Source organism: Malurus melanocephalus, unplaced genomic scaffold (genome assembly GCF_030028575.1).
Source record: "Malurus melanocephalus ecotype Western Australia unplaced genomic scaffold, MMel_1.1 scaffold_46, whole genome shotgun sequence".
In the NCBI taxonomy this organism is placed as follows: domain Eukaryota; kingdom Metazoa; phylum Chordata; class Aves; order Passeriformes; family Maluridae; genus Malurus; species Malurus melanocephalus.
Window position 1 is genome coordinate 800,274 of NW_026623278.1, and position 26,208 is coordinate 826,481.

Here is a 26,208-nt window from a genome sequence, read left to right on the forward strand (position 1 = left end):
TGTGTGTGTGTGTGTGCGCGGGGTGAGCGCGTCCCGCCGCCGCCAGCCCGGCGCGCTGCCCGCCCGCCGCTTTGTTGCCGGCGGTCGGGGCCACTGTGGGGCGGGACGGGAGGGGGAGAGACGGAGAGAGACCGAGTGAGCGAGTCTGGGGGAAAGAGTGTGCGAGAGACTCGGAGTGCGAGGCGGAGAGAGCCGGGGCGTGTGTGCGAGGGAGCGGGAAGGAGCGCGGGAGTGCCCGTGCGGGAGCGGCGGGAGGGTGCGGGTGCGTGTGCCCGCCTGAGCCGGGCTGGCGGTCCGGGCAGCCCGCGGCTCTGCCGCCCGTCCCCGCCTGCCGGGAGAGGAGAAATACCTACGTCCCTTCCGCGGTGTGTGCGTGAGGAAATGCCTCTGTTCTTTTATTCTTTTTGCATGTGTGTGTGTGTGTGTAAATACCCAGGGATCGTGTCTATCTCTGCAAAGTTCATGCATCAGATATCCCAAGGAAAATCCCTCCTTTTAATCTAGRGAAAAGTGAAATAGCCGGGAATTGCCTTTCCATCCCTTTGGTGCGGACAGGACAGGGGTGAGGGGCGTTAWCGACAACTCTGTCGTGGGATTTATCTTCACCCTCTTTACTTCCACCGSCGAGCCGGGCAATATCCAGAGCAATCTAACTCGCTTCTGAAAAGGCTCCGTGGCTCTGGGGACCCGGTCCATTCCCACTTCATTAAGAAACTGTCTCCCTTACCCTACTGTATCTGTTTTCATGATTCTGCATTACTGTTTGCTAAGTGTAACAGAGCACATTGTTTATGTTGTTTTTCCGTTTTGGAGTATGTCTGGGTTCTCTCCATTCTAGGAATTTTACAATAGTTACGCACGGTACAGCACGTATGGTTGTACACGTCCGTATGCGTGTCTTCTGCGAAGTTGGGTTTGGTTCAGCTCCAGCCGAGTGCGTAGAAAGATGACAATGCTGGAAAGATAGGCTGCTGGTTACGTTGTGATTTTGTATCTACACGAACTTTATCTTTTATTCATCTCTTATACAGACTGAATTGTTTAAGTAACATGCCGTTACTAACGTTGCATCKGTTTCTAGTAGTGGGTAATGATATCTTACTACTGTTATTTGCTTAGTGTATTTGTGAAGCAGTTTCCTTATAAAAATGTTTTCACCTTGTTATACAAATTCCTAGATAGGAAGTTCAGCCTCTCCTATGTAAATAATTGTAAGGTATTAGACAAACACTTACCTACAGATGTCTCTGTGAGCTGTAATGAGGTATTGTCGTAGGCTTGGGCACTGCTAAATTCTGATGTGGCTCATTATACATCCCCCMACATTTTGTAATAATGCAGCATTAGTGAAGATGCTGTGATATGGTGTCGCTACTGTACGCTCTTATTTCTTGTGATCGTAACAGAAGTTTTACTGCAGTAAAATACTCACTCACCTTTGCCAAAATAGTTTTGGCAGCAGATGTTGCTATAGTACTTGTTTCTCTGTGCTCTRAGCTGACAAACGTGCATTCAAAAGTCTATAAAATACATCAATTGCTATCCTAACTTYACTCTTTTAAGTTGCTGCTGCAGTTACCATTGTAAGCTGTATTTTGTTTGACAAATGTCCGTAAAGGAATTTATTGTGCATTGAGTAACATTGCTATCCCTATGTGGTCTAATACATGGAAAAGTTAAAAGTCTCTGGAGAACAAAGGCTGAGCCACTGCTGTGGAGAAGGGCTAAGAGTCTTATTTTCATGATGTCATATCGCCTCACATTTCCCCCCAGAAGAGTAATGATTTGCTAAAATCTAGTAGAATGTAAGATGATACACTGCTGTATAGAAGTGGTGGAGATACACAAGGTCCACAGTGTGGCTTTGTCCAGCYTCCTGGGGTTGCCAAGTTCTGCAGAGCTTGTCCCAAGTCTGTTATGGGAATGATATGTGCTGCTGCTCAGACCAACTACAGTCTTGCACTGATCTTTACTACTTGTATAGTCACGTATGTTTGCAAATCACAATGAAAGATTGATGCCAAAATTGCTACTCCTTACAGTGTTTTATGTTAGGACCCTGATGGTTCATTATGACTTTGTTTTCTTGGGATACATCAATAATGTATTACTGCAAGGTTTGATTAAATCAATTTCTTTCCATAGACAAGTAAACAATGAAGTGATTGATACCTACTCACAAAAAACGACTCATGACTTACCTAGATCAATATGTTGTAAAATTATATACTGCTGAATTATTTTTAGGAAAAAGAGAGTGAATTAATATGTGGAGCAACTACGTGGATATTTACATTGTAGATTTTTTACAAAAGCCCTTACATTGCAATARTATTAGGTTTTAAAAGTAAAGTGCTAAAAAGTGTAAAATGACACAGGTAGCATTGTTAATAATGCGTTATCACTCTATTGTTCATGTCCATGTGTTACTATCTACACTTTAAATGATGTACTTACATGTCAGTTTCCCAACTATTTTAAGTTCACTCCCTGGAGTTGCTGATATGATTTTAATGATATTTTCTTTCTTTGTTGTTAGGTGATCTAGTTAATTTTTGTACACCTTTCAAACAGCACTGAAGCAGATTTTTATTTTATGTTTCAGTTGTACCTACACAACTATTATTAGCAGCACCCAGTAGCTTCCCAAATGCAAATGTTTCTATACTTGCAACATGCCTACGAGGTTAAGTATTTTGACCTCTGCTTTACCCATGCAGAGTTGAGACATGGAAAGATTAAGTACCTTMCTCAAAGCTGTTCAGGAAATCTGTGGGAGAGGTAGTTATGATACCAACAGCGTCTCCGTAACAGTTCTGTTTCACAGTCATAAAATCCTCTTCCTTCTGTGGCTACACTTTTGCCTCATTCATTGTCTATTACTACTTCTCTCACAGTAATTACGACGGGAGTTGATATGGTCATGTCTCTGTATTCAATCTATATTGAAACTCATAATGTACCATATAATGCTTATGGATAAAAAGGAGCACAAAAACTGGACTTGAGCCTGGAATCGTTTCACAGCTCTCAATTTCCACATTCACAATGAAAGAAGCAGAAGTACTTCAGAAGAAWATATTACATGGCAGTCTTAAAACACATTGTGCTGTGTAAGTGGTGAGGCTCCAAACTGACTGTCAGTGTTGTATTTACTAATTTTCAGTATTTGATTAAGGGATCTTTGAAAATTTAAGTTCCCGCAATGCAGTGTTTTTTCAAGCTGTTCCCTTAATTTTTAAAACGTAAGCAGGAAAGGACTCCCATTATATTAATCTCTTGCTATACATACCACGCATGTGATACAGACAATAAAGCAGGAGCCACTGGCATGTCCTGTRTCAGAACTTGCATTTTATGGAAGAAGCCTCCTGCAGAGTGTTGAATCTTTCTGTCTGTGACACACTGCTTTTTTCCTCATGCAAGTCTGCTTATCTTAGGGCAAGGCATAGCCCAGCTTACAAGCATTCCTGAGAAATGAACGCATGTGCRGGATCAATGGAATGGTGGCATACCACTAACAGTTCATGTTACAGAGCCCATTTTGTAGAACACACATTTTTATGGACAAAATTGCGGCTTGTCTTTACAACCTGCCAAAGGGCATATCTTTGATGTAGACCCGATATGTCAACTCACTTTGTACTTTGCAGCAGACTACAGCAGTGCTTATGTATGACCTGGGCATTATCTCCATGCCAGTTTTCTGCTTTTTGTGTCTGATAGACTGAGATAGAACACTTAAAAGAATTAGAGCAAAAGAAAATCTTTCAAGGAAGGAGGAGAAACATCCTGTCTTTCCTCTGTCTTTTAGTTGATCCTCATTTGATGTAACTGTATTGTTGTTTTCTGGTCATACATGGAACTCATTAAAATTGCATAGAAGGGTTAAACACTTGAATAGTTAAAGCAATTGGTAGTGATTCCTTTCAGATGGAAAAACCTCTATCTGTTTAGCTTCTCAAGGGCTCTCAAGCTCTTGCTGGAAGTCCTGAAATAGTGAATTCTGCTTCTTAAAAATTTAATGCCATAAAATTCTGCGTAAAAACTATTGAAATGAAAAATACTGAGAACAAAACATGCCCAAGGATACTCTGCCACTTAAGAACTGATGACAGTTTTAAGTAGGCTGCAGTGATACAACTTCTATCATTTGACTTCGAGACATGATCGTTTGTTATTTCTAGAAGGTGAACCAAAGGCCTGAACAGAAAGAGTGGAGACTGGTCACTTTGGGAATGCAGAGCTCAGAAGCATAGGCTAGCTGCATATGAAGGGTGATGGTTTATGGTAASATTTTAAAAGGCCTTTTTTTTATTAATAGCTTGCCTTTGTTATTGCCCATTCCTCTTTCCTGTAAGKGGTATTTTGAAACACAGCTCAGTTAAATCTCTGCCACAAGCTGACAATAAAGCAGAACAAAATCCCAAGAATGAGAACATTAGTCCTTGTTTGGTTATTTGTGTGCTGAATCGCCTCTCTAGAATTTTTACTCTTTCTTCTCCAAATTTTGTTCTGAAAGAAAGGTTTTCCTGTGTTACTAAAGACTCATGTGCTTTACAGYTCTATGGAGAGTCCTTGTGGTTCAGGTGACATGTGCATTTTGGGTGAGTAATATTCTTACCTTAATTCTTGTGTTTCTTGCTGTAGTCTCCTAACAGGATCCAGCTCTTAACTAAGAGCTGTTTGCTTCCTCTTGTAAATTTTAAGAAAATTGCACTAATTAATTAGGGAAACTGATTCTGGAAAAAAAATGAGAAAACCAACCACTGGAATTGTTAGCTTGCATGCCACTGTTTAATGTGGCTGGCTATCCAAAAGCTGATTATTTCTTCATCTGGTATGCTGAGATAGTGTAGTTGAAACAGATCATGTTGCGGTATGGAAGTATTTCTGTATTGCATCTTCATATTTGAAGACCACAAAGGAAACAAAAAAATAGAAAAGTAACTTCTGCATAGCATTGATGATAATCCCTTTGACTTTTATGTTAAGTCTTTGCTTTTGTTGCTRTAAATAACATTTTAAAGCATTGTGTTAAAGGAGCCTTATGTATCTTTAAAAATGTGAAATTTGACATAACTTTGTTTTATGTTATTAAGGATTTCTTTCTTGTTGGCTTAASAGAGACCTGCTATTATTTCCATATTTGTTCTGCATTAATTCTTTTTCAGACGTGCAGAAACATTGTGGCTTGGAAGTTGTGATGGCTTTTCCCTTTGATCCACAATCAATGCTGCTTTGAAGAGCTATATTTTAGTTTGGTTTGCTCTAGGGTTTTCTCCACTTTGTTTTATTCAAAGTAATTTTTGCAGTTGTTAGACAAGATTGAACTTGCRCTTAGTTTTTTCTTCCTACCTTCTGTGATTTTAGTTGTCAATATTTTATTTAGTTACTATGAAATACCATTTATAAGTATGGGTTTAGTATTTTTCTATTTTAAAAGGTGATCTACAAACCATGTMATTATTCCAGCTCACCTTTTGCTTTTTTCTAGAGTTGATTTAGAGAAATGAGATTCTAAATCTTTATGTTGAGACAGCACTTTAAGCCTTGGCATCGCAGACTTTTAGGTAGGGAGGAACCTGACTCAGGAATGGGACTTGTTCTCAGTAATGTCACATTATTTCTATCATAGCAGGGTAACATAGGAGAAAACCTAAAAATGAACATTCCTCAAGGGTGTGAAGGTATTCTTGGTGCCTTAGGTATGTTACAGTGAATGTTTCCAGTGCCTTCTGGCTTACCTTTCTCTGTGGAAGAGCCAATATTTTCCTGACATACTGGATTTTCTGTTGAAATACCTGATCTGTATTGTCTTCTTCTAAGAGTAGATTTGGTCAGTTGCATGTGCAACTGAGGTGAAATGGTTTTCAGTAACYATACTCAAGACCCTACCACCCTTCACAGCTTGGTAGCTTTGGATTTGCTAGCCAGTTCACTGGATCAAACCATGCCATTGCAGCATCTTAGTCTGGACCAGGTAGCATGCTRTTCTCAAGGTAAAAAGCCAAACTTACTGTGCACCTGCTGGACCTTCTTTTGCTCCTTATATTGTGATTAGGAAATTGCAGTCATGTGGAGAATCATGTGCTAAAGTTGACCTCTTGGCTTTGAAGCAATAGCTTTTCTTCTTTTCTTTTAATGTTGTAAGCTTCAAAGTGTGCTCTCTTTTGTTGGGGATGATGATGATGATAGTCTTGGTATTCCTGGTAATTAGCAATAGCTAAATGAAGATCTCCTTTTGTGCTATTAGGACCTGGGAGAAGATGTGATTAGTGGGAATTATTTCATTATAGTTCCATGKGTTTCAGATGAAAATGAGCAAATCCTCTTTCCAAGGAACTTGCAGACAGAAGAACCCCAATATCTTAGCCTTCACTGTGGGTCAGCTTCCAATGTAAAGGCAGAACAACAAGCAGCACATCCTGGTACAGCCCRTTTGCTCATCCTGTGAGTTCAGGTAGCAAATCCTTGTGCTGCTCAAGCGCAACAGATCTGTCAAAGGGGTTCATTTAATCACTCACCGACTTTGGATGACAATTACCATGCCTGAAGAACCCCAAATCGTTGACATACTGGCCCTCTGAAGCTGCTCTCTTTTTGAGAAGTCCTGCTATATAGTTTTCTGTTGCTGAAATTCCTTTCTTGGGAGGTGATGTACATGCTGGGAATGTAAAAAGGGTAGAGTTGCATGCTGACCACCTGCAGCTAATTTTGTTTTGAAAGGATGACCKACAACTTTCTGAATGATGATAGGGCTCTGGCACAGACATCAYGAATGTCAGGAGACAGATAATAAACCATCGGGTCCTATACACTGTCTTCCTGGAGTTTCTTTKATGCCAGTGCACTGATTATGGTTAGGGATGGCACTTAGTGTTGAAGGGGTCTAGAGAAGCTCCATTCACTTCAGTTCAAGCAAGCTCTGATGTTGCTGTTGTTGGAACAGGAACCTCTGGGTGATCTCATGTTTTCATCCTTTGACTGTTAAGAGTTCAGCTCTTTTTAATTTCTTGAGCTCAGCAGGACAAAGTCTATTGACCCTGGCATGTAACTTCCCTTAATATTGGAGCACTTTTTACTTGAGTTTTTCAACATATGGGATCCAGCTGTTACATTGCAGGTTATAACTAATGTGGCCTCATGTACCTCAGGTGTCTGAGAGAATTTGCTTTGTAGTGTAGCATCAAGTTTAGTTTCTGTCTGAGCGTTTGGCAAGATCAGCAGCTACAATTCAGTCTGTTCTGGAGTCATCAGAATCATTAGAGGATTGGGCTATGTGTAGAAGGTATTCCAGGTTACATCGTAGATTATTTTCCTGATTTTGGATCATCAGAATGTAGTTTATTTGGAAGGCATGTATTGCATGCTGTGTTTCGAAACTTGCCTTCTTAAACACATAGATTGGTCTAGATAAGGCTGTGATGGGAATCTACTCACTGCTTGTAGAGGGTTAGCTCTAGAGGTCATTATTCTGTGGGTGACTGTTGCATCCTGTAGACCATAGTCTGACTTACAGATAGCAACATTTCCTAAACCTCTATAACTTCAGAAGTGTTCATTGAGAGACAAGATCCTGATCTACTGAGTTATTTGCTTTGGAGAACTCAAAGCTATTTTTTTTTTTTGTTTTCTGTGATATTGCTTAGGTCTTACAGACAGGATTATGAATTTTAATTTTTAATTTTTTAATTTAATTTTTAATGTCTTTCTAGTCAGGGTTMATACTTGTTTTATCCTAGTTTGCATCCTGTGTAACTTGACACCTAGAGAGGGAAGAGAGTCTTAACTGAAGTATATATCCATCATTCGAAGGTCAAAATTTTATTCTATTTCAGCTGACTCTTAGTAGCTTGGAGAGCTTTCTTAACTGTGTGTAGTAGTTCAYATACTTGGTGAGATGCCTTGTGAAATGTGTAGAGTCTGGTAAATCACAGTCAAATTCATGTCCCATGTGATTTGTTCCTGCTTTTGTGACTTGAAGCTTCTTTTTATATAAGATGACTTTACCATTATCGTTGTATTGTCAGAGTACTTCATTCTTCATTAAGTGATACCATCTGGTTTGATTATTTCTTTTTTTCTGTACCATGAATTGAAACTGAAGGTCTATTGATGCCTATTTTTAGATAAATATTAATTCTTCTTATGCCTCAAAATTCCCAGTTATCCATCACCTGCTGGCTGTGTCAGAGAAGCATTTCATGTCACTATGCCTTCCTGCCAATATTACCTAGCAAGGGTAATGGGAAAAAATAGACCTTTATCGTCCAGAGCCTGCTGTCTTTCTTCTGGATCAAGMTTCTGGCAGCTGTCTCAAAATCATTACATTCTCTGATCATACCAGCTTCTTTAATCTCCTTTGGCATTTCTTTCATTTAAAAATTGTAGACTGGTAAGACCAACGAGAACTTTGTAATTTGGTGTTTAGATTGAGAAAATCATCTTAATTAGAGCATTACTTTGACGATCATAGAAGGTGAAGTTGTAAAGGGCCTCAAGGTCACCTTGTCTTTTTAGACTTGGAAAGAAGTCATACAACCCAAGTTAGTTTTAGTTTTGTGAAATCAATAAAATTAGTAACTTTTATTAATTATAGGAGCTACGACTTTCCTGGCCTTGCCAGAATCTACTCTTCTAGTGAAAATTTACATTCTGCTTAAAAAAACAGGGGAACTAAGTAAATAAAATTATTTTGAAAAGTTGTCCGATGGGCATGATTTAGAATTCAGATGCATTATGTGTTTTTTCTGTCAGGGACTAGTCAGAAAACATAAATTTTCTTGTACAGATTGAGAATTCTGTATACAGTTAATGGTTCTCATTCATATTCTCTAGGTTTTTGAGACATTTTGGGTTTAGTCTCTTGTTTTTTGTTTTATTTTTAGTGTTTGATGCGGCAATGCTGCAGCAGGTTTGTACATAGAGCAGTAGTGCTTAATGCATTYTAATCTATTCCATAATTTGTTTCATTCATAATGCAGGTTTTTGAGACATCTTGCAAGCACACATCTTCTGTTTTAAAAAGAAAARAAGTAGAATAATATAGTGAGGCTCATCGCCAAAGTGTGGAATAAACTCAGAATTCACTGTAGAAGAAATCTTCAAATAATGTACTGTTAAATTACTATTAAAGAGATGTTAATGCCATTTTGTTACTGATTTCAGGATGACCCATGTCTCCACATGTGTGTACTTTCCTGAAGGTGCCGCCCTGGGCAACAGCTGAAGTGTTTTTTGCTAGATATTCTAGTAGGAAATATTTGGTGTGGGGAAAGAGTAAGGATTAAATATTTTGATGCGATCCTTGAATTCCTGACTTGCAGTCCTAACCTTATGTATGTGTGTGTATATATAAATATATATAAATTTRAAAAGTGTGGATTTTCAGGTATTGGGTTACAAGCCCGTGAAACTGACTGGGAGAATCACAGAAACAAGGCTACATGCCTGTGACATTTAATCTGCCCATAATGAGCCTCAGCATCCTTTGCGTAGACAGTTACCAACAACAAGAAATGGATGCTGCTCTCAGCTCTTGGGTTGGTCCAGTTTTGTGGTRGTTTCATCTTGCAGTCAGAATCTTCCTGCTAAAATGCTGTTCATCCATTYGGTGTTCATGGATCAGCTGATTCAGTACCAACTTCCCGTGCTGCATTTGGAATGAGAGCTACCCATCCCAGTGGAATGTCAGAGATAAGCAACCCTATGACTTTGTCTTGGACTGATATCCCTGGTCTTTAGAAAATGTCTGTTAGTGAAATCTGTGGTTTTTAGGGCAAGGAAGAGGCTCCCAGGGAGCAAACATTGAAAAGAATTGAATTACTGCTTTGAGGCAGCTTGTTTTACGAAGAATATTATGATTAGAGTTATTTTACGCTCTTTATGATAACTGTGTTCCAATGACGGAGCCCCACTAAGTGGTGGTGATGTTAAAACATGCTCTGGTTTGGATTTATGTGGAAGCACTTAAGAGCTGGAGGGCTGTGGCTGCACAAGGTAAACTTGGAGATTTTTATCAGTCTTTCTGTRCAAGTTACTGCATGTTTTTGATACATGTGCCATTGACGTTTGTTGCATTTACTGAGYACCTCCACAGGAGCTTCTGGGTACCTGTGTTATTGATCAGCCCTTCATAGTAAATGCTTGATGTTCACTGTAACCATTGTGGGTTGTTAATTTAACCTCCCGTCCAACAGCATTATCGGCACTTGAGGAGGCAGCTTCACTAGTCTCATACGGCTGTCTGGGGAGTTTTCCAGTGGAAGAGTATAAATATGGAGAAGTGTGARCAAACAGATGCATGACTGACTGAACAGTGCAGGATACAATGCAAGAGTAGCAATAACAGGAGTGAGCAGAGTGAAAGGCCTTGAGAGTAAAGTCAGTGTCTGAGTAACGATTTTAGCTATTATACGTCATGGACTCCAGAAAGGTGTCTTGCAACTGGTCTGTGAACTAAACAGTGGAAAATTCARTAGCAGATGTGGAACTATGAAAAAWTTGGAGTAATAGAGTTMAAACAGTTGATCAAAAATATTTTGTGTGGATTTTGAAGGTTGGATGAGAAAAGCAAAAAGCACTGTTTTACTGACTTTTAATCTGTTTAGATAAACCAACAAACCAGAAAACAATCTAAGATACCTAGTAAAAATAAATAAAATAGCAATAAATTTTTTTTTTTTCTTCAGGGAAAGAAGGGGTTTTGATTTTTTTGTGGTTTTNCTTGTTTTTTATTTTTGGTAGATTAATATTTAATGAAATAATTGTTATTTTGCATTTTGCAAAATAGAACATTTCTGTCTCCAGCAGTTCATAGGGTTAGCTTTTTAGTTTGGAAGTAGACTGCTTGACACATTATCAAAACTTACTCATCATACTAGAACAGGTTGCATAGTGAAGTTGTGAATGCCCAATCCCTGTAAGTGTTCAGTGCCAGGTTGAAAGGGGCTTTTAACAATCTGGTGTAGTGAAAGGTGTCCCTGCCCAAGGCAGGGACGTTGGAATGAGAGATCTCTAAAGTCCCTGCCAATCCAAATGATTCTATGGTTCTGTAATTCTCAGAATTTTTAACACTTCCATTAAATAAAAAACAAAAAGCTCTATGAAAACAACATTTCTTTCTGTGTTAGTCAATTTTAACTGTCCTTGATGAGGACAGACTCAGCTTCATACTGTAATTTCTCGTGCTAATTCATTGTATTAGTGTCTGAGCTGTAGGAGAATGTTTCAAGCTATTTAAAGCAATGTTAAATAGAGTGAAATAATGCTCCTGTCTTTGTTTTGAGCCAGCTCTACAAAAGTAGCTTGAATAAGTGAGGCTRGTATATATGCGTGGTGGTTGGGAAATGCTTTTGAAAAAACTGCAAAGAGAATAAAAGGTTTAAGAAAATTTAAAAAAAAAAACAAACAAAACCACTGTACCTATTTGCTATTATCAGCATTGTTGGAGCTGTTGTGGCAAGAAGCTTCATGTATTAGTTCAAATGTTGTTAAATGTTGAAGTTAATTTTATATAAAGATATGGGTGTGGAGGAAGAGGGAGGGGAATCTGRGAAAGGCATTCTGAGAATAAATGTTCTGAAAAAAAGATGAGGTTTTAAATGCTCCATACATACATAATAATAGTTATGAAGTTTTTTACTTTTACTACTTGCATACATTTTCTGGGATTATAGCAGGGAATGAAACTGGGTTTATATCTCTTGGCATGTCCTGTGGTGAAAAGAGTGTGTGCCTGGGTAATATTGTTGTGATCCTGTGGAGAAGAATGACAGTACTGCATTGGGGAGCAGTAGAGAAAATGGAGATGTTCTTGTACCAATGAGAAGTAGAATAGCAAAGATATTGAAGGGAATAAAAAAGAAAATGTAGATGACTAAAAAATGAGGAAAAAGCTCTWCTTTCTCCATTCAGTGAGACATATAATTTGTTTATTTATTAATTTTGCTACCACTTTTCTTAATTATATAATCAACTGAAGTCCCCAAACCTCCATCTTTAAAGTTTGGATTTTTCTTAGAGAGTATAAGGATAGCARTGAAAGTAAATAAAAAGAAAAAAAARGTCTGTCTTCTCTCCTTTATAAAAGACAGGGGCTTTGTCTTGGAAATGAAGTTGTATCATGRTCTGTCTTGGGTAAAGGAGTATTGTTGAAATTATAAATAATGCCTTTGAAATAACTGAAAAAACCTCCAGTTTGTAATATGAMATATTTTATCATTCATTTGGTTGTAAGATCTCTATTATAATTTTCAGAATTGGTTTCAAATTATCTTGCCCATATTATTTCTAGAGCAACAACAACCAAATCTAGATTCTCCCACTGGAGAGATTGTCCTAGAATCACCCACAGGAGACTGGGTCCGGGGCCATGTTGGGTGCAGTGACCACCATATGATGGAGTTTTCAGTTCTCAGTAAAGTAAGGAAGGGGGTCACCAAAACTACCTTGGACTTCTGGAGGGCAGAGTTCAGCCTGCTTGGGACGTTGATTCAGAGAGCCTCTTGGRAAGCAGCCCTTAAAAACAAAGGGGTCTGGGAAGGCTGGACATATTTTAAAGAAGAAACCTTAAAGGCACAGGAGCAGGCCCTTATCCCTGTGTGCCAGAAGATGAGCCATCAGGGAAGAAGACTGGCCTGGCTGAATAGGAAGCTTTCAGTGGAACTTGGGAGAAAAAATTATGACCTTGCAAAATAGGGGCAGACAAACTAAAGAAGAGTAAAGGATGTCATTAGGTCTTGTAGATAAAAAAACTGGATTGGTTAAAGTTCAGCCAGAAGTCAATATGCCACCACTGTGAAAAATAATACAAAGTGTTTTTATAAATACATTAACAACAAAAAGAGGGCCAAGGAAAATCTCCATCCTTTATTGAATGCAAAGGGGAACATTGTAATCAAAATGAGGAAGAGGTTGAGATTCTTGATGTCTTCTTTACCTCAGTCTTCAACAGACAGAGCCGATACCCTGAGTGTGTAGGCAGGAATGGGGAGCCGAATGACCCCCTTAATCCAGGAGGGAGCCCTCAGTGCCCTGCTCAGCCACTCACAAGTCTGTGGGGCCGATGGGATCCACACCGGGATACCGAGGGAGCTGACAGAAGAGCCAGGCCACTCCACCACTCCATCATTTATCAGCAGTCCTGGTTAACCTGGGAGGACCCAGAGAACTGAGATTGGCCAGATCCACCTGCAGGAAGGGCTGRAAGGAGGATCTGGGGAATTGCCAGCCTGTCAGCCTGACCTCGGTGTCTGGGAAGGTGCTGTCTTGGAGCACATACAGGACAACCAGGGGATCAGGCCCCGACAGAATGGGTTTAGGAAAGTCAGGTCCTGCTTGACCCAGCTGATCTCCTTCTATGACCAGGTGACCAATCTAGTGAACGAGCAAAGAGCTGTGGATTGTTGTGTACCTGAAGGTACAGTATTGTGTACCTTCAATACTGGCTCCCACAGCATTCTTGTGTCTGCTCATGGCTTCAGTGAGTGCGCTCTTCACTGGGTTAAAAACTGGCTGGATGGCTGAGTCCAGAGGGCAGTGGTGAATGGTGTTAAATTCAAAGGGTGACTGGTCACCAGTGGTGTTCCCCAGGGCTCAGATTTGGGGCCAATATTGGAGCCATCCAGTTTAATATCTCATCAATTATTTGGACAAAGGGATCAAGTTCTCCCTCAGTGGGTTTGCAGATCACACCAAGTTGGGTGGGAGTGTGGATCTGCTGCAGGGCAGGGAGGCTCTGCAGAGGGATCTGGACAGGCTGAGGTCAGTTGTGTGAGGTTTGATGAGGCCAAATGCCGTGTCCTGCTCTTCAGTCACAATAACCCCAGGCTGGGGGAAGAGTGGGTGGAAAATGACCCAGTGCAGAAGGACCTGAGGGTGCTGGTTGGCAATGGCAAACGTGAGCCAGCTGTGTCCAGGTGGCCAAGGCAGCTGAAGGCATCCTGGCCTGCATCAGCAATAGTGTGGCCAGCAGGACCAGGGCAGTGACTCTCCCCCTGCACTCAGCACAGGGATGTGGGTGAGGCCACATGTCGAGTGCCATGTTCAGTTCTGGGCCCCTCACTTCAAGAAAGGCAGTGAGGGGCTGGAGTGTGAGCCCAGAGAAGGGCAGCGGAGCTGGGGAAGGGTCTGGAGCACAAGGCTTATGAGGATTTGCTGAGGGAGCTGMGGGTGTTTATCCTGGAGAAAAGGAGGCTCAGAGGAGACCTTATCATTCTCTACAACCACCTGAAAGGAGGTTCTAGCCAGGTGGGGGTCAGTGTCCCGGGAAACCAGCAATAGAACAAGAGGAAATGGCCTCAAGCTGCACCAGCGGAGGTTCTGGTTGCACAACAGGAAGAAATTTTCCACTGAAGTGTGGTTAAGCATTGGAATGGACTGCCCAGGGAGGTGATGGAGTCACCATCCCTGGAACTGTTAAATACCTGSATGTGGCACTTAATGCTGTGGTCTAGTTGACACGGTGGTAGTAGGTCAAAGGCTTTTTCCAGCATCAGTGATTCTGTAATTCTGTTTGTTTCAAAGGTACAGTATGAGTTCTGTAGTTACACTGGAAGCCTAAGTTGAGGCACTGTAATCTTTCCCTACAGCAAAAATACATTATTTTTCCATACAGCTAAAATGCATTGCTATCATCTTTAAAACATTTAATCTAAAATTACATGCCTGAACCCCATAGACATTGAATTTATTTGCCAGTAGCATTTCCTAGGAGCTGACAATTTTTAGTGCTACTTTTCCTGAGGAGATGTGACCCGGAAAACTCAGATCTTCATGTGTACCTATGTTCTTTCTCATAGAAAAAGCAAAGAACCCATGACAGAATATACTCTATAGCAGCCGTGTTTTACTCTTTGTTTGCTTTTCTTGGGTCACAATTACCATCCTGACAGGTAACAGTTTCACCTGGTTGGGGTATAGCGAGGGGTCTTAGGATAACAAATGTGCTATGATGTAAGGAACCCTTAAAAGCAGAAGCTTGTGTTGAACAGGAAGCCTAGCTTTATGAGAAGTGTCTATATTTATATTCCCTCATAAAGTCCTCTGTGATTCCTCTCTGTTGCCCAATTACTTTGCTGTGATTCTGGTGGTGGTAGTTGCATGATGTGTGTGGCTGATGGCCAGTTTGCACTGTAACCTGGTTAGTGCTGTCCAGATTGACTCAATGGTCAGATAGTCTTACAGCTTGAAATAATTCCTTTTAGGCAGAATCAGGAGTTTGGACCCTTCACAATAATTTCAGATTATCCTGAACATTTTCAGGCTGTACCCCCATGGGGGAAAACATGTTCTGTATTTTGTTTCAAGATCTGATTACAAATTGTTGGTTTAACAATCAGCATTTTGTGTCTTCATAAACTCCAGCCTTGAAGTCACCGTTCACTTTTCTTCTTTATAGACTGGAGGTCCTATTGRATTTGTTCACCTGTGCCAAGTGATTGCTCCTATTGGTTTTAATCTCTAAGGAAAATCAGCATCCAGCTGGTAGACAGTTGTACTGATGAGGACCCATTGATTTTTCTCTCCTATCCACTTACCATCAATAAGAAATGTCCTTCGTTTTCACAATACTTTTTCCCTGCCATAATGTTGCACTGTTACCTGGCTGTCAGGACTAGTCTCAGTTGCTGTTCACATTGAATGTGGATGTGATTAACAGACTGATAAAAATGTTTAAGTCAATATTTGAGAAGCCTTGATAAAGATAACATTTTATCATGAGAGCTTTTTAATAATGTGTTCTGTTTGATATACACCTATGGTAAGGAATTGCTGTTTTTAACATAAAAACMCTTTTATATCAAGGATTGTTTTGATTTAGTAGCATTCAGCAAAGAGGATTTAAGAAAATGCAGAATGTTCACCTTCTGGTTTTGGGGAAAAATAATTCTCTTTTTAACAGAGCTTTTGCGTATCATGTTGGTGATTTTTTGGTGTGGTTTGTTGGTYGGGTTTTTTTTCACTACAGTATTATTTGAAGTATTTTCTTCCATAAGAAGAAGCAGGCAGCGTGTAAACAAGACATTCTGTGTCCATTTCTCCAAAGCGATGAGCTTTTGGAAAATTATTATCTTCAGTTTGGGATGGTCAGATTATTTTACAAGGTCCCTGGGAAGAGGTGAGCATGTAACTTTTCTCAAATCTTGAGGAAAGATGTTCATACAGTTTATACAAACTTAGATAGAGTTCCATTATATATTCTTTTTAATCTGCCTGTGTTGTGACAAATGTTTCTCAGTAATAGTTGTTAAATAGTGTATTTTTTAAACCTTTAAACAGATGCTACGAAAAATTGATATAAACCACGAGTATGGACTTCAGTCTTACAATAAATGACGTGTTTAAGAGGACAAGTGTGGGTGGACTTAGGTGATGAGATGGGGGAAGGGATTKTGTGGAAGGACTGGTAAGAAGGACTGAACAAATAAATGACACAAAATGGATATGAGTTAGTGAGCTGCAAAATATTCTCCTATTTTTGAAAATCTTAGATGACTAATTGTCAACCGTGCCATATGTAAGTAATGTGGGCTTCCAAACTTGTGGCAATTAAAACTGCTTAGCATCCCACTCCAGCCTGTATTTTATTCTGTGTACAAGTCAGTACTGAAGACTAATCTCTTATGACATTAATCGTCTCATGARGAGAGATGGAATAAATCACAGTAGCCCTTCCTCTCTTCAGTCATGAAGATAAATGCCATAACACGATGGCTGATCTTCGTTATGACACTAACCATTACATATTTAACAGAGATTGCAAAATCTCACTGACAGCTAACAAAAGAATTCTCTCTTTACACATTCTTTGAGAAGGCTGTATTTCTTTAGTTCAAAAACATGACTGATACCTATTCTCAGAACAATTTAAGCAGTAGATCTGGATTGTGCCAGTGAACTGTGCTCTGTGCATAATGATGTCATGATTCCGACTAATAAAATCTGATGTGAAATAATTGTGCAGGCTTTGGAAAGAAAAARGATGTATACCATGCAAGGACTCTAAAGATTCTGCTCTTTTCTATTGTCTGTTTTGACAAGAAAGAATAGCTCTCCTATTTAAAACAAAAAACATGTCTTCCCCTCCAAAAAAATTTCCAAAACCAAGCCAATACCAAAATCCTATTTTTTTTTATTTTGTGGAAACTTTGGGTTTCCATTTTCCCACCGTACTTGGACAGGTAGACTCAGGAAACTTAAAGAACTGAAGGTGGCTTTCTGTTGTGTGTGTGATTGCAAAGGACTTCTGTTTTTTTCAGCTTTATTACTTGCTTTACACCTCTGAGGAATTTAATTCTATGTTTTACCTGCATTAGATACATTGTGGTCTTTCTTTCTGGGATACAATTATTAGGAAAGATTCCTCTCGATTTGCTTATTATTTTGGAGGATATATCATCCTATGAGTAAGGAATTGTCCAGACAAATGAGTTATGAAGCTTATGGGCTTCCTTTCTGAGGTTAAGAGGATCACTGTGATGGTTGTCCTGGTTGTTCACCAAAACATCAAAATGTGCTGTAATTTTCGTGAGTTAGTTTCTTGCCATCTGCCCCACACAATTAAAATGGTAGTATAATTTTTATGGTTGTCATTATGTTGGCTGTCATTAAACATATTTTATAAATATTAATATGTCCATGGTGCATCAGTGGAGCCCTGTCAGTTGCAGCATGAAGCTTCTCTTCTCCTAGGGGGTGGATTTGACCAGGTTGAAATGCTTAAAATGGTKAAAACTAATGTGTAAGAATATTTATGTAGTGTGCGTAGTTTTTGTTTTCTATTTTATCTTCTTTTTTCTTTTTTCCTATTTTCTTTTTTTGCCTTCTAGAAATCTTAGGTCTGTATCTTTAGGACACTGTCTAACAAGATAAGCTCTGCTAGTAAAGCAATGGCAAGAAAATCAGCACAACTGTCACCTCCTGTTAAATTTGGTGCATTCAGAGAGAAGCCAGTAGGAATTTTATTTCTCACATTAAAAGTAACTCTTACACATTACACTTGCCTGAGGAAAATAAGCAATGAAAGCTTCTGAAACAAACATACATTCATTCTCTCTGTAGATTTTTCTGTAAAGTTTTGCTCATTGCAATTATTTTTTTTTATTTATTCTACTATGCTCAAACATAAGTTATACAGCAAACCTTTCAGTGCCTCAGAAAAAAAAATCTGTATCATCTTCCAATAGAGAAAACAGTATGTWTGGAAACAAATATATTTAAGGTTTACTGTTGCCTAGGTTTTTTTTTGGGTTTTTTTGTTCCATTAATAGTGATGAATGTATTCACATTGGTAGTTCTTTGCTCTGTTATTTGGAATGTAAAGGCAGCTGACAGGGTGCTAGTATCCATTCAGCTCCATTAGTTCCAGTCACCTAAGCAAGGTCTCTCTTCATTTTGTACAAAGGTAGCTGCCAAAGGGGAATTTTTATTCCTGCTGTAATAAAAAGTGTTTCAGGATCATGGCCTATATGATCACTGAAAGAGTGCAGATTTCAGTAATGTTCTTGGATGGCAGAGCTGTGTTCTGCTCTTTGCCCCTTCTCTGGAATAAGGATTCATAGTTTTACACAGCTTTGACCCAAGTTTTTCGGCTGGGTAAGCACTGGTGAAACTTCTAGTCTAAATTAAGTCAGCAAGAAAATAAGGTTCACAAGCCAGAGGAGATTTACAGTACAATTTGTCCTGTCAGCACCTAAGAGCTACATTGTGCAGAGCAGTAACGTATCAGTGCTGACTACCTGGGTAGCACTTGTGTACCTGTGTGCAGGTTTGGGGCATGAGCTGCATCCGTATGAGTGTGCTCATGTTTGAGGGGTAGAGGACATGGAATGTACTGTAGGCTTGTACTGTGGTAAGGACTAGGGAAGAAAGGTATTTTGGTATGGTTGTGGAAAGATGGAAGATAGGGAAGTTAGGGAGCACCTCAGMAGATGAGAGTATCACTTTGAGAGTAGGGAAAGGCTGGGCAGAGTGAGAGGCAATGGAGTATCGCAACAGAAAGCAAGGAGAGGGATGGCTTGCATGGCTAAACAGAAGTCTGGACTGTGCTGTCAGAACAGAGCAGTCATTTTGGCAATCTGGATGCTCCATTGCTTGAACTGAAATAATTGTTAGCAATCCTACTGCTAATAGTGGAACCCATACTGGGATAGCAAGTTTGACACCATGCTCACTGGGGTATCTTTTATCCTGATCTTAGAAATCTGAGAGGGTTTAGTCTGCTCACTAGGTTCATCCTGTTACAGTCACAAAGGTGTTTATGGATCTGTCCTGACAGAGCCTTTAAGTGAAAGTTCCTGGTTGCTTGGACAKGCTGATTGCATTAGTAAAGAGAAATATAATGGTTTCCATTTTTTTTTTTCAGTATGTTAGACCAGATCAATCAATAAGTTATTATAAGTCAGTTGCTTAGAAGTATAAAGTTTACCCTGCATTTTCTGGTGTGATGTATGAGACACGAGCAATGGCAGGATGTCACTGCTGTTAAAGCTTGTGCCTTTTAAAGGAATAGCCCAATTGTATTTTAATTTTAACTGAATTGTAATCCAATTTCTTTTGAATTCAAAATGTCATGGGTACAGTTTATCTGGAATTTCCAAAGCTGCCTTTATATCCATTTGAAATATGACATTATAAATAAATTTTAGAAAGGAACAATAAAAGTTTCAGATATCTTAGAACAAGCCTCAAATGATCCGGTTAAAGCAGTGGCATGAACAAAGAAACTACTCAGCTACTTTCTTGTTCTTTTCTTTCATTCAGTATTTTAGGAGATGATGACAATGCCTTACATATCTGGCAGGATAGCCGAGCTAGATGATTTCAGTTTAACTTGCAAACAAATTCTATAGTAGAAATTCTCTTGCAGGAAACACTTGCCCAGTTGTTCCCTATAGCTCACACAAAAGGAACAGTAAAGTGCTTTTCACCAAAAGGGAGCTGGGGAAAATTACTTTATGAGCGTGCTTTAAACCATTTGAGCTCTGTTGGTCAGTAGCATTACCTCTGAACCTGAAAATGTGGACTAGCAAGTATGCACAGAACTGATGTTAAAAGTTAATATRTTTCATCATGTTATGGTATTTTTAATATGTTACTTTCTTAGTTGTGTGACTTTTCCTTTCCTTGCTTGATGCTACTTTTCTTGCATATCTATAGTGTCCCATGGATTACAGAGACAAATTCGTAGTATGGAGCATAMTGTGAATAATGTGTCTTATGAAATGCACCTCCTTCTACTTAGATTTTATAATTTCTTTATTGCAATTGCAACTGCTCGAAGACAGAAGTCCTACCAGGAGAAGTTACTCCTGGTTTAGATTATTTTAATATTTTAGTACCTGGAAACTACTCTTTACCTTTCTCTTGGTCACTGTCAGCAAGAGTTGTGTGAATACATATTTGAGAACTTGTGTTAAAATAGTTCATAGTGCATCTATCCTTATTATCATCCCTCTTTTTCATGTATCACTTACCTTTCCTTGCTGTTTTTGCCTCTTCGTCCATCTCTGTGCACTTCCTTTCTTCCCTAACTCTGTACCCTCCCCTTCTCTCTGAACCATTTACCCATCCTTCTTTACACAAAGGGCTTTGAACTTTTACCAAGCTGCTGATAATTCCCCAACGACTGAAGCTGTTAATCAAAAATGAACACAAAAGATTTGAGTGGGGCATTTCCCACAATAGAAGTCAGTCCTCCTGTTAACCTCACATAAGCAGCTGTAGAAGACAATGCTGGATTTTTTCCAGAATGCTGTTATTTCTTGTACCCTGTTTGGTACTCCATCTTTCAATTCATTAATTTAGTAATGGGTGGCTAGAAAATAATTTATATTTTCTGCTTAGGAGAAGGAAAGTTTTTGGAGGGTTTTGTTTGGTGGTTTTATTTGCTTGTTTGTTTGGTTGGTTTTTATGTACTTGTATTCACCCTGCTGTCTTTGGGCAGTAAAGATTGCCCATTGTGTCRTTCAGCCTGACTTGTATTTTAGCTGATGAGTAGGAGCACAGGGAATAACTGCACTATTCCTCTTTCTCCTCCTCCTCAGTTTTTTAAAATAGTGTTCTAAGGACAACTGCTTGAGACTAGTGGCTCAGCCTATTATGATAAAATTATCCTGATTTTTGTTAAATCATCCTGACCTTCAGATCCTTGCCAGCAGCATCCAGAAACGGAGGAAGCTCTGGCTGGTTTCAGACTGTCTGGTCACACAATCAGCAGCATCAAGGCTGCTCACTAGGCTGTTCTGTCCCGCTGCTTTTGGACCACAATGCAGTATCAGAACACACTTGGTTCTTATTTAGAAGAATTATTTTCTGTCAGTGTGATAACTGATAGCTGCAGGCAAAACTTCCCACTTTCTTCAGGAATGTTTATGGGTGGCAAGAGGGCCAATTCTGTGGTTTGCCTTTCTTCACCYTTTCGTCCCTCTTCTGTGTTCCCTCCAGTGTCTGAAATGCAAATGATTGAGCAGGTYTGATTCTGGTGGTCACAAGCATCTGTTTATATAAATTAAACTATTAATTCCATCAATTACATAGAAATTCTGATTTTGTARGCAAGCTGAGCATTTAAGGTTTCTTTCTTATGCAAAGCTCAGAGTCTTGACTCTGTACTAGAGTCTTCCTGTAACAGTTCACTGGAAAGTGTTTTTCCCTGATGTGGCAACTGATTATTTTGAGTAGTTGTGAACACAGAGATGATGATAGATGCTATGGTGTGAAAAGGAATTTGTATTTCTTCTTGTCCCATATAACTGACATGACTTTTCCAATGAAACTGGGAATACATGTGTTTGTGGCATCTCTGTGATTATTTCATATCTCAGAAGTTGTGAGTTGATACCTGTAGGTGACACAAACAATTTGTCAGGCTGCTACTGTTTGTTGGGAGGTTTTATTTCCACTGTGCTTGGTAGGATCTGWGCCTTCTTCTCTTTGAGCCGTTAACCAGGGTTTGAATGAACACGAAGAATGTGTCCTGTGCAGTGACTACTTCTGTTCTCTTTCACATTGTCCTGATGGGTATCACATTATTTGTCCCAGTTATTTAGCGGCTGTCCCTTTTTAAGGCTATGGTTGAATGGCAGGAATAAATAGAGCATATTTGATCCTCTGTGATAGGGGTTGCAGTCAGTGCAAACCATTCTTCTTCTTTTGTCCTTCTTAACAAAATATATTGAAACAGTCATGTTCTTCATGACTGTACTTTGGCRTGCTTTAATTTCAGCATTATTAGTCATTGTCCATATATGATATGAGTGTTGGTGGAAGGAGTGGGAGGAAGAGGAAAGATATTTAAAACAAATTATGGCTTCCTCCCCTGATGTGCATTACTATGTCTGACCAAGAAGCCTGTGACTTAACTATGCTTTCTCCTTTTTAGTATTTTATTTGCTTTAAGGCACAGTTAGTTATTCAGTTTGAATTTCTAATGTTAYTTTAAAAAGTCTTAGAAATGCAAAAGGATTGCAGRCTTCTAGCAGTGTTAGTGGTAAGATACGGAGGCAAGAGATACTCATGTAATTAGCAGTTCAGTGTATTCATTAGCTCACAGAATCTTAAATAATACTCTGATGCTGTGTTCCATAACCGAGAGAAGAAAATTATATTATAATGGAAAGGTTTTTACAACTAATTATTTTTGTTTTCTTACTGTGATAAATGATTAGGCTAAAACCGGAGGGAGGGGAGGAACAATGATGAGGATGGACAGCATGGTGGGAGGGGCAGAAAAAACCCATCGTTGCTAAGGTTCTCTGCTAATTGATCTTTGTTATGATAAAGAAAACTTAATTATGTACATAATAACAACAGGATTGTCGACTTAAGTAGTGTTTGAATCTGAGAATGAATGCTTTTCAGATAGGATATGAACAGTTGCTTAAATAACAGGGTTTAAAGGGTTAGATGAACAGAAGTAAATTCATGGGGTATATGAGCTGCAGCCCACGCTGCATGTCCAATATAAGGCGAATCCACACAATGGGCAATTGTTTACTCCAGCACTTCCAGCCTGTCTAACATACTCTGCATTTCAATTTGTCATTCTACCCTGAATGTGTTCACTTCATACTGTGGTATTTGAAATCTGCCCTGTGGGTTTCATTAAACTTTCTGTAGTGGTGTTATGCATCCTACTTGTTGGTTTCATTGTTGTTTGGTGAAGATGATCTTCCGTATCCGTATGTCTGGCCATTGTTTTCACAACCAGTTCAGTGCAGCTTCCTCAGCACAAACTGCTCTCCCTTCTTCCATTGTCCAGGACAGGGTGACTTCTGGTGTTTGCATAGCTTTATGGTTTCCTTCCCATTATCGTCGAACTCTCGTGGTAATACTTGGCACTTTTACTGACTTTATAGAATAGGATGTGATGTCGTAGAGAAGGGGACAGGGCTACCCAAATTTTCTCAATTGCAGGGAGGAGCTGCCCAGGTGTGCTGAGGGGCCTGTACTCAGGAAGAGAAACAGGGAATCCTCCACAGTGAGTAACCCCACTTTCAAGTGCACACAAGTTTCCTTCATAGCCGTGTCCAGTACAGTGTAGTATCCTCTTCTGTCCTTTCCAGTTTGCCCTCTGGAATGTTCCCAGTTTWGTTCTCTTTTCTCTGTATTTTGGTGTATTCTCATTTTACCTTGTACTTTGTCTTCTTTCTGAAGGTTAAAGTTTCCATTTTTGTCTCTTCACACCATTAATCTTTCCTCATCCTAGTCTTAATCTTTATACGCATTGTCATTTTTCCAATGTGTCATTGTTGTTCTGTCACTAATACATCATATTATTTCTCTTCCCTTGTGTGCAATGATCCTTTTCCCAGCCCTGTGCAGTTTCTTCTGTTCTGACTCATTGCTGTACTTTTACTCTTTCCAACCCTCTCTTCTTTCTCCTCTCAAATCACTTTTCGGTTTTCCTTTCCTGATGGGTCCCTTTTGAATCTTTTCTATTGATGTACACGAGATAAGCTCAGTTCAGCTCCCAGACCTTTCTAGTGCAACCTTCACTTATACATTTTCCTTTGTGGAACTGAAGGATAAAGGGTACAAAGCTTATCTCTAACAAAGAATTGAAGGATTTGGTAAACTRTGTTTTGGCTGTAAAAGAGARCAGGCAGGAAATCAGAGCATTGAARTGGCAAAAAAGGGCTGAGCTGGWCAAGCTGTAGTGAGTAGGCAGTCTTTGGCTTTAGGTGAGCTTCTGAATTACAGCCCTGGCTAGCACCCTTCACAGTTTGACTTGAGTGATACGRTGTGGTGGTGTCTCTAGTTCCTAGYGAGCAGGTATCCACATAGTAGTAGCTACTTTCACAATTGCCATTATTTGGTAACTATTAGGGAGAAGCTCAGGATCATTTGAATCAGACCAAACTGATTTTGTATTTACAGAGGGTAGAAGTGCGAGTTCTGGCTGAGATATGTTGGCAAGATGCTCTGGGAAGCTTGATTGCTGTGGCCTGTGCTGCACCTTTTGCTGCTGATTGAAGGGTTTCATTTTCCAGGGCTGTCAGTCTGGCATTTTACATGAGCAAAAGAGTGGCTGTTTGTTTAACAGCATAAAACTGATGGGGACAAAAAGGAAGTGGAAAATCAGAAAAATCTTTACAACATGGTTCTCTCTGTAAAGAGGAGTGGGTTACTTTTGGCTCAATTGGAAAAGGCAAAGGAGTGGAAAACTGAGCTGAACTGGAGAAATATACTGCACTCTGTCATGTAGCATCTTGTGTGCTGTGACTGTTCTGACTGCTTCATTTTTCATTGTTTTTAGAGGCAAAAAGCATTTTAAAATTGTAAGCCCACTGTGTCAGTTTTTACAGTAGCTCCTGCTCTTTAAATGGAAAGTTTCATCCAAATTTTTTCTGAGGTCATGGCAAAGCTAAGTATAAAATAGTCAAATGACCTCAAAGAATTCTAAAGTAATAAAAATCAAAGAAAGTGCTAGTCTTCTTATTTTTTTTATTTTTTTATTCCTTTGGTTCTTGTGTTTTATGTTTTTTCCCTCATGCCTGAAAGAAAATCTGTTGCTGTGTCATAAAAACAGTTGCGTATTCCAACTCTTTTATTTGTAACCTGATAAGAGTTTTCCCAGGCAGAAGTAGCAGATGATGTGCAAAAGCAGCAAGTTATCTTTTCCTTGCTGCAGTTTCCTGGGTTGCATCTGGCTTTCCAACAGACAGAGGACTCCAGTCTCAACACTGTCGATCCCAGCCTTTCACAAATGGCTACATAAAAACTGCATGATCACATAACCTTTCAAATTCACAGGACATCTGTCTTGTCACTTACACATTTATTATTTCTTTTTAGGCATTGGAAAAGTACCCCAACTCACCAATGACTGCAAAACAAATACTGGAAGTCATTCAGAAAGAAGGGTTAAAAGAAACAAGGTCAGTGTTTATATGTTCTGTATTTTTGCTATCTCTGTGAAAACCATCTAGGAATGGTATAAAATCTTTGCAAAACTCAGAGTGCTGGCTGAATTGATTTCCAGTACCAAAGCAGGAAATACAGCTGATAGGTTTTGATTGTTAGTTCAAGGCTTTTAAAAGGATTAGTGACTAYCTTACTTTTGTATGTTCCAAAAGGAGTCTGTGGCCCAGCTCCAGTCCAGTGGCCTTTCTTTAGACAGACAGTGTGATCTGCTCAGGCAGCCCAAGGCTACATCTCATTTCTGTTTAAGGATTGAAGCTCGACTGCTGGGTTACCTCTGCCACTGTGTACATGGACAAAGTGCAAGATGAAGCTTGGTGCATTTCTCACTTGGGTTTGTGGTTCTGGCACTTAAATCATTATTAGGACATGCTAGTGTTGCCTGTGGTAACAGAGATTGGGCTGATAAAGAGCTGGGAATGGAAGGAGATTGGGGTTTGGACATTGGGAACTAGCCTGTGTGCAGAGGATGGATACAGTAGCTAATAAAGCTGCAGACTTGCTTAATAACAGCATACTTTGGATGTAGATTTCAGCGATAAAAATTAGACTTTYATAGAATAGATGGGTTGTCCAGAGACTGTGGAAATCAATCAGTTGTTTTCCATTGATGCCTGGTTCAGATGTACATGCTGCTTTTTGTTCTCATAGRTGACTGTGTTCTTGGTGGGTCCTCTGGTGACCTGCAAGTGGGAAGGAAGTGAAAGTCAGTCAAGGAAAAATTGCTTGGCTGGTGAGGGTCTMCTTCAAGATGCACTTGCCTCTTCTCAAAATATTATA

At 39.5% G+C, this 26,208-nt stretch overlaps 1 long non-coding RNA gene across 1 annotated transcript in view; it reads left to right on the plus strand.

Annotated features, from left to right (window-relative positions):
- Window positions 1-25,385, plus strand: part of LOC130572943 (uncharacterized) — a 26,211-nt gene extending 826 nt beyond the window's left edge. The window contains exon 2 of the long non-coding RNA XR_008965273.1: window positions 25,303-25,385. This is a non-coding gene — a long non-coding RNA (uncharacterized LOC130572943). The remainder of the gene's footprint in view (window positions 1-25,302) is intronic.
- Window positions 25,386-26,208: the final 823 nt, after the last annotated feature.